Here is an 8,358-nt window from a genome sequence, read left to right as displayed (position 1 = left end):
GACTGTTATAGGGATGGCAAGTTAGTTTCTCCTCAGGTGCCAATTCTATTTCATTCATTGGTAGTGGCTGTCTGTAGCACTGGGTTCAGACATTGTATCCCAGCTTAGTGGGAAAGAGTATTATGATTAATTGGTAGGGGAGGGGACATTTGAAGCACTCATGATATGAATTTTCATCACTGGACTATTACAATATGGGGATGAGAAATTATGGGTCATGTTCCAAAGAATGAGTATATGATTTTGACTGGATCTTAGGGTATGTGTAGGAAAGTGGAGACTAGAATAAGATCGGAAATCTATGATGAGGCCATATTGTAGGGTGTTGTAAATGACAGACTGAAGAGTTTGTACTTAATTCAGTAGATTGTGAGGCATCATTGAAGATTTTTGAACAGGGGAATAATGTCATAAGAACTCTATGATAAGAAGATTAATTTGGCAATGGCATCCAGAATGAATTGATGTGGAGAAAGACTAGAAACAAAGAGATCATTTAGGGCAATGTTAAAAAAATTTAGCGGGTGGTGATAAAGCTGTGTTAAAACAGGGAGCTACTATTTTTTTCCCATTAATTTGATAAAGATTAAAGTGCAGATATGAGGAAATGAACACTTGAACACTCTGCTGGTGATACATTAGTTCAACTTTTTTGGAAAGCAATTTGAATATGTATAAAAAGCTTTTTTAAATGGTCCATTCTTTTTAATCCATTGTCTAAGAATTTATGCCAAGGAGGTAATCCCGAACATATACAAAGATAAAGATCCAAAGTTGTTTATTGCATTGACATAAAAAAAAAAAAAGTAACCCAGTTAGTGGCTGTGCAGTTTCTCTTCATGTCACCAGCCCCCTCAATTCAGGAATTAGCATTTAACTCATCGTAGAGAACGCACTGCATGAAAACCATTTAGTTAGAAATACTGGATTTACTGAAGATTATGTAGGGGAGATGGAAGAGAGGCTTTATAAAAAATTGAGAAGCACTCAACACTCTTGATAAATTCCCTCGTGGACATTTCTGCTTTCTCCGTGATACTGAGCAGGGATCTTCATCTCTCTGACCCTTGTACACACAGCACTTAGCCCTGCTCCTCCTCCCCTTCTCTCTTTTACTATTCAGAGTTACTTTATCTGCTTGACTTTGAGAATCAAAGACTATTCTAAGCCTTTTTCTGAAAGCTGTTTTCTATTAGAAAAGAAACGGTCGTAAATATTTGTGGAAGATATAAAAATTACTCATGAGTAATGCAAAACACTGGGAACACATATTTTTGAAACAAGATGGGGCAAGGATTTGTTAAATAAATTCTGGTACAACCTGTTACTACTTAAAACTTACTGAGCACTCTTTGGAAATATTTCCTCCCTAGGTGATTATGTTTATTTCCATGGTTTTAAATATTACATATGTGCTGACAACTCCCAGATTTATACTTCTGGCACAAATCTTTCCTCTGTGGTCCAGAAACATATTACCTCACTGTAGACTAATATATTCACACTTGATATCTCCACTTGATGTCTCAGAGACAGCTCAAACTTACCATGTTAAACTTGATCTTTCTCTGCCCGGTCTTTTCAAACTTGGAAAATGGCGATACCATCTGAAAAGTTACTAAAGTCAGGAACTTGGTAGGCATCCTTGATTCTTTCCTCCTTGAACCCATAACCAATTCATTAGCAAGTCTCTTTAGTACTGCCTCCAAAATACAGCCATCAACCCTTTTCCATATTCCTTACTACCCTCGCTCCAGAAGATGTTTTCATGCAGAGAGCACATGATGTGTAAAGGCACAGAGACCTCAGAGGGCTGGATTATCTAAGGAAAATACAGGTGCATCAGGGTGGTAGGTCCATGCAATTTTAAGGAGATGAGGCTGGAAAAGAGATCCCTGGGGTGGTGGGAGAGGAATGGATTCAGAGCAAAGGCAGCAGGTTTGGGTGAGAATCTAAGAAGGAACTTGGAAGAAATACTCAGGCCATCTCTTTTTTAGAAATACTAGTAGAGAATCATACCAACACAAGGCAAAATAAGTCAGTCTTTTAATGAGCAAAGAGCTGTTACAACACTTTTCCCATACCATCTGGAAGAATAGGTCTTGCTAAATATACAATATCAAAGGAGTTACTATTAAAAGCAGTTATTAGAAAAGGGGGAAAAATTCAAACATAAATGTTTACTTTTAGTTATGGGTGAATTTATTTAATCACAAAGGCAGAACTGGCTTCATGTTCCCCTTCCTCCCCCTCTCTAGCCTCTGGGAATTACTACTTTCTGTCTCTAAGGATTTGCCTATTTTAGGCATTTCATATAAATGAAATCATACAATATGTACCCCTCTGTGACTGGTTTCTTTCACTTACCATAGCATTTTCAAGGTTCATTTATGTTGTAGCATGTATTAGTACTTCATCCCTGTGTACGGCCAAATAATAGCCCATTGTGTAGATACACCACATTTTATCTATCCATTCATAACTTGATGGACATTTGAGTTATTTTACTTTTTGACTATTATGAATAATGTCACGATGAACATTTGTTTACAAGTTTTTATGTGGATGTGTATTTTTACTTCTCTTGGGTATATATCTAGATGTGGACTTGCTGGGTTGTATGGTAACTCTGTTTAACTTTTCGTGGAACTGCCAAACTGTTTTCCAAAGTGGCTGCACCATTTTACATTCCCACTAGCAATGGATTCCATTTTTTCCATATCCTTGCCAACATATACTGTTGTCTGTCTTTCTAAATCATAGCTATTTTAGTGAATTGCTTCCCTTTCTGCTCTCCGAACACCTATCTTACTTGCTGGTTGAAACGTGATATTCACTTATCATTCTATTTTAAATCATTGAAGATGGTTGAAACTGGCAGCCTACACAGTCTTTTAAAAATCAGGAAATTTCGAGCAAGTCTAGAATATCTGAGAGTCCTGGTAAATGGGCAATGATTGGCTAGAGCTGAGTAGAGGACCTCCAATCTTCATCATCTGCTGTCTTACACTTGGGCTGCTTTTTACATTGATCTCTTTTACTTGGATCCATAGGTAATTGAGTTTGCAGCTTCTGGGTAAAGCCATTTGGCATAACTTAATTGTGAATGTTAACTTTCAGAGCAAAATATAAGGTATTCCATACAGAAATAGATTTAGAATGAAATCTAACCAAGCAGATATATAAACTTTATGGGGAGAATTATAAAACTTTGCCAAAAGAAATCAAAAAAGACCTAAATAAATGAAGAAAAATAGCATGTTCAAGAATAGAAAGATTCAGTTCTCTTCTTTTCTTTTTGAAAGAAAGAAAGAGCGAGAGCGAGAGCGAAAGAAAGAAAGAAAGAAAGGAAGGAAGAAAGAACAATCTACTTCAGTGCAATACAATAAAAATTCCAACAGGCTTATTTGTGGAAGTTTGACAAAATAATTCTCAAACTGATTTGGAGAGTCAAAAGACCAAGAATAACCAAGAAGCTCCTGAAGAAGAATGTGGCGGAGGGAAAGATACCCTATCAGATTATCACATGACTTTCAAAGCTATAGTGATTAAGATGGTGTGATAATAGACTAACAGATAAATGGAACAGAATATAAAAGCCAAAAACAGAAACATGGGAAATTTGTGACTCAATATATGAATAGATGTGGCACTGAAAATCTAGGATAAAAGGATTGCTCAATAAATGATAACAGGACAATTTGTTATCTATATGGGAAAAGAAAAGTCAGTCCTCATGTGATACATGAAAATAAATGTTAGGCCATTTAAAGACTTACATGTATAAAGCAAAAGTTTAAAACATTTAGAAGCAAATATAGAAAATATATCTATACAACATCTAGGGAGGGAACCATTTCTTAAGCAAGACAAAAAAATCCTCAGAGAAGAATATTGATAAAGGAAATAAAATATTTTTTTCAGCAAAGAACATGATAAAAAACAAAAAGACAATTCACAAGTAAGAAGAAATATTTTCAAAACAAATAATTGACAAAGAGTTGATATTCAGAATATAATATTAAAAAACTCTCTTACAAATCTACAACACAAAGACCAACAAGCCAATAAAAATGTGCAGTGGAGAAATCAGAATGGCCAATAACTATGACAACATGCTCTCTCCATCATTATTAATCCAAGAAACGTAAAATAAACTACTATCTGATTAAAAGAAATTTAAAAATCTGACACTTCCAAGTGTTAGCAAGGATATAGATCAATGGGAACTCATAATCACTGCTAGGTGGAGTGAAATTGATTAAAAATTACTTCAGAAAAAAATTTGGCATTGTCTCAAATTTGAAGATGCCCTTACCTTACCACTCAGTGATTCCACTAGTGGAGTATTCTTGCCCCCATGGCACTATATAAATGTCTAACTACTAAGCTATACACTTGAAACTAATATAAAATAATATCGATTGTCAATTCTAATTAAAAAATAAAATTTAAAAAAGAATATTCTTGGCAATATTGTTTATAATAGCAAAAAAAAATGGGTTTGTCATCAACAGATGAATGAATACATTTGGTGTATTCATCTAATAGCATGCAATACAGCTCTGAAAACCAATACATTAAGGCAACATATAATAATTTTTAACAAATGAAATGTTGAATGAAAAAACAAAATTATAAGAACATAGTTATGTTTATGCCAATTACAGAAAATTTGAAAGCATGCACAAACTAAACAATGTATTGATCAGGGATGCATTCACATGTAGTAAAACTATAAAGAAAAGCAAAGAAATGATAGAAAAGAATGAAATGATGGGAGAGTGGTTAGTTACTTCTGAGTTTGAGTGAGAAGATGCAATCCAGGAGGAATTAAAACATACCAATGGTATGTTTTATTTCCTAAAATGTGGGGTGTGTGTGTGTGTGTGTGTGTGTGTGTGTGTGTGTGTATCACACATACTGTTTATGTATGAAATAGATAAAATCTCAGAGGAGTTTTCATGAAGAAGGGCAGTGGGGTGAAGAGAGTTAATTGGGAACCTGGGTTAGTTTAGGAATATAAAATGAGGAAGAGAGAGATTGAAGAGAGACTCACAATTTTGTCCATGGTTGGCCCTTCCAAGATAGGGGTTCTATTTCTTTCCACCTGAACCTCACAAAAAATTGGGAAAAGGTACAAATTTTATTTTATTACTATACATAAGAGATTACTATCCCTCAAGGCATGGGAACTGAAAATATTACATATGGCAACAATATGAAAAGTATAAATGAATTTCCCTTTTTCCTCACTTTAAATGGCTTGATGAATTTGAAAGATCACTGGATTAACAGTCAGAGACCCAAGTTTCTAATTTTGTTCCATCCTTAATTAATTATGTGACCTTGGGTAACTAATTTCATCTCACTGAATCTCAGTTTCCTTAACAAGATGATTTCTAAGGCTCAGCTTTAAGTTCAGTTATTCTTTGAGTTAGAGAGCCTCTCAACCAAAAAGAAAGTAGGCATGCACATTCATCATTTTAATAAAGATATATTCTATTAATTTGGAAAAGCTGAAGAGAGTATTAATTTTCCTCCCACAGTCTTAATGAAGAAATAAAGAAACTAATTTTCCATTACTATTCAGGGGGCAATCCACTCCTTCACAGATTGTGAAATTAATGTAACAGATCCAACCAAATGAACAGTCTATGCATCTTTCTTCCCCTCTCCAGCTCCAAGCCTTGGAACTGTATTTTATATGAGCAAAGTTTACAAAGTTAACTCAAAATTAATGCAGGTTTAATAATTAAGTTTAATATAGTACTGTACTTAGAGCAAAATAACTGGAGAGTTTCTAATATCTTTGACTTAGTAACATTTATTGTTATCTATGTCTGAAGCACAGCAGATATTATCTTTACTAACTGTAGTTTCCTTGATTAAAATAACTCATATCTATGATGCATTCTTTTCCTAAGATGTTCAATGTAGTTAGCAGATATTAAATCATTTATCTTTACAACATATCAATGAAGCTAGTAGGAGCAAATATTGTTCTCATAATTTAGAGGAGAATACTAAAAGTCAAGGTTAGGTCACGATCATATAGTAATTTTTGTTATAAACGTTAAGACTAGATCTCTATATATTTATATATATTTGTAATATATATTATATATTATATATAAACATACAATATGTACATATTCCTCCCACATCCACTCTCTATTTAGGGGCACTTCCCTATTGTGTGCAACCTTAATGGGATGCAGGGCCCTGCCTTACAGCACTGAAACCAAAGATGAGTGATCTTCCCTTTCTCTGGCTTGGGGCAGCCAGGGTAAGGGCACCTTATATAAGCTCCAGGATTTGAGCACTCCATCTCAGGGCCTTGAAACTTGAGGGAGTAACACACAGATGCAGAAACAATTTAGGAATTACTTATAATAGCAAAGACAGCAAGAATCTGCAATGGTGCTGAGCGTCTGATGTCAGTCATGTCCTATGGTGTGACTTCCCCCAATGTTCTAGCCAGGCTGTTTCTTTGGTATTGTCTGGGTTGTGGCTCCTGCTGCTCAGGCTTTCTTGGCTTCTGCCCATTTTCTGAAGTTCCTCCTCCAGGCTTCTTATCGATTTTGTGAGCTAGCTGCCCAACACCCTACCAATAAATTCCTCTCTGCTTATGTTAGCTGGAGTTGATTTCAGTTGATTGCACACAAACACACAGATTTCCTTAATCTTACTTCATTGAAAGTACCATATTTTAATTACTGAATTGTCCTTGTATACTTAGGGTGTTTACATTTTGCATTAAATATAAACATTTCTAACCATATTAATTGAAGTTCGGCTGCAAAATTATAACAAGCCTGTGTGTATGGGCTTTAAGATAATGTCAAACATATTTTTTTACTGGATTTAATCAGTAAAGTTAAAATGGAATTATAGATTGAAAATATTTTCATAATATCAAGCAAGGAAAAGCAAGATACAAAGCAGTGTGTGTAAAATGATCTCAATTTTATAAACACATATGTGATTAGAGATAGAGTACTAGAAGGATAGATAATGAAAATATTGATAGGGATAATATCTGGGTAGTGAGATTTTAGGTTTGATTTCTTATTTGTGCTTTATTTAAAATTTTTTATTATGATTATTTTTTAAAAATATGAAACGCTTTACAAATTTGTATGACATCCTTGTGCAGAAGTCATGCTAACTTCTCTGTATTATTCCAATTTTAGTATATGTGCTGCTGAAGCAAGCGTGGTGCTTTATTTTGATAATTTGAAAAATTAACATGTATTATATTGTAATTATGAGGAACCCTAACTTAAACTTCTGTTTTTTTATGGAAATTTAGAAAAATAGAAAAAAATACTTATCTTACAAATATAGAAAGAATAGTAGTCATCCCTCAGCTTCAACAATTATCAAGACATGGCATATCTTGTTTTGTCTGATATATGCCCTATTCTCCACTCTTGCTAAATTATAAGCTCAGAAATATTTTTTCCATTTGATTAATTATTCCTTCTTTTCCATTAGTCTGTTTAGTAATTCTTATTAACATCTCTTTTTTCCATACACCTATTCCTTATTCTCTATTGTTCTTTATTGTTTCTCTCTTTATTTTGGTTAAATTTCTAAATTTGCTTCCTGTTTTACAAACCCTGCTTCCAACTTTTTGTGTATTGCCTTTAGTGCAATTTTAAATTTGGTAATAATCTTTTAAATCCAATCTTTTCCATTCTCAAATTGTTTCATTTTTATGAATGCTTATTTTGCTCTCATTAATGCAATTTATTCTTGGATCTTATTGGGAATAAGAATCTGAAAAATTTCTAAACTTTTGTCCTGTTTTTATAGTAAATTTATTTTAGAGGGTTCCTCTGATTATTCAGGAGTGGGCAAACGGCAGCTCTCAGCCACCTGTTTTTGTAAATAAAGTTGCATTGTAATACATCCACGCCCCTTCATTTACATAGTATCCCTGCTGCTTTTGCACTATGAAAACTACAGTAGCTGCTTTCCTGCTACAATGCAACTCTTATCTAGTTGCCACAGACTATGGCCTGCAAAACCCAAGATATTTACTATCTGTCCCTTTACAGAAAAAGTTTGTTGACTCCTTTTCCTTTTTTTATTTTTTAAATTAAAATGATTGGGGTGTTGACCCCTTTTCTAGGTAGTTTCTTACTTTTGAACTTCGCTGGGTCGTCAGAGGCCCAGTGATTTTCCTTTACTTGCATGTCAACAAGGATTATGAACAGGGGTTAGTACCAGTATCAAATGGGGCCTTTTAAAATTTTGCTTGACTGGGCCCCCACATTAGACCAACCAAATTAGAATTGTCTGTTATGTCAGCCTTATACTACCCTAGCTCCACACACTGTCCAGAAGATG

At 34.2% G+C, this 8,358-nt stretch overlaps 1 non-coding gene across 1 annotated transcript; it reads right to left on the bottom strand.

The window, feature by feature from the left end:
• Positions 1 to 7,114: 7,114 nt before the first annotated feature.
• LOC120610799 (U6 spliceosomal RNA) lies at positions 7,115 to 7,216 on the bottom strand. The gene has a single exon (XR_005655005.1). It is a non-coding gene; the product is annotated as a U6 spliceosomal RNA (small nuclear RNA).
• Positions 7,217 to 8,358: the final 1,142 nt, after the last annotated feature.

Source organism: Pteropus medius, unplaced genomic scaffold (assembly GCF_902729225.1).
Source record: "Pteropus medius unplaced genomic scaffold, Ma_sr-lr_union100, whole genome shotgun sequence".
Lineage (NCBI taxonomy): Eukaryota > Metazoa > Chordata > Mammalia > Chiroptera > Pteropodidae > Pteropus > Pteropus medius.
The sequence above is the reverse complement of the archived record's forward strand: the minus strand, read 5'-3'. Positions and strand labels throughout refer to the sequence as shown.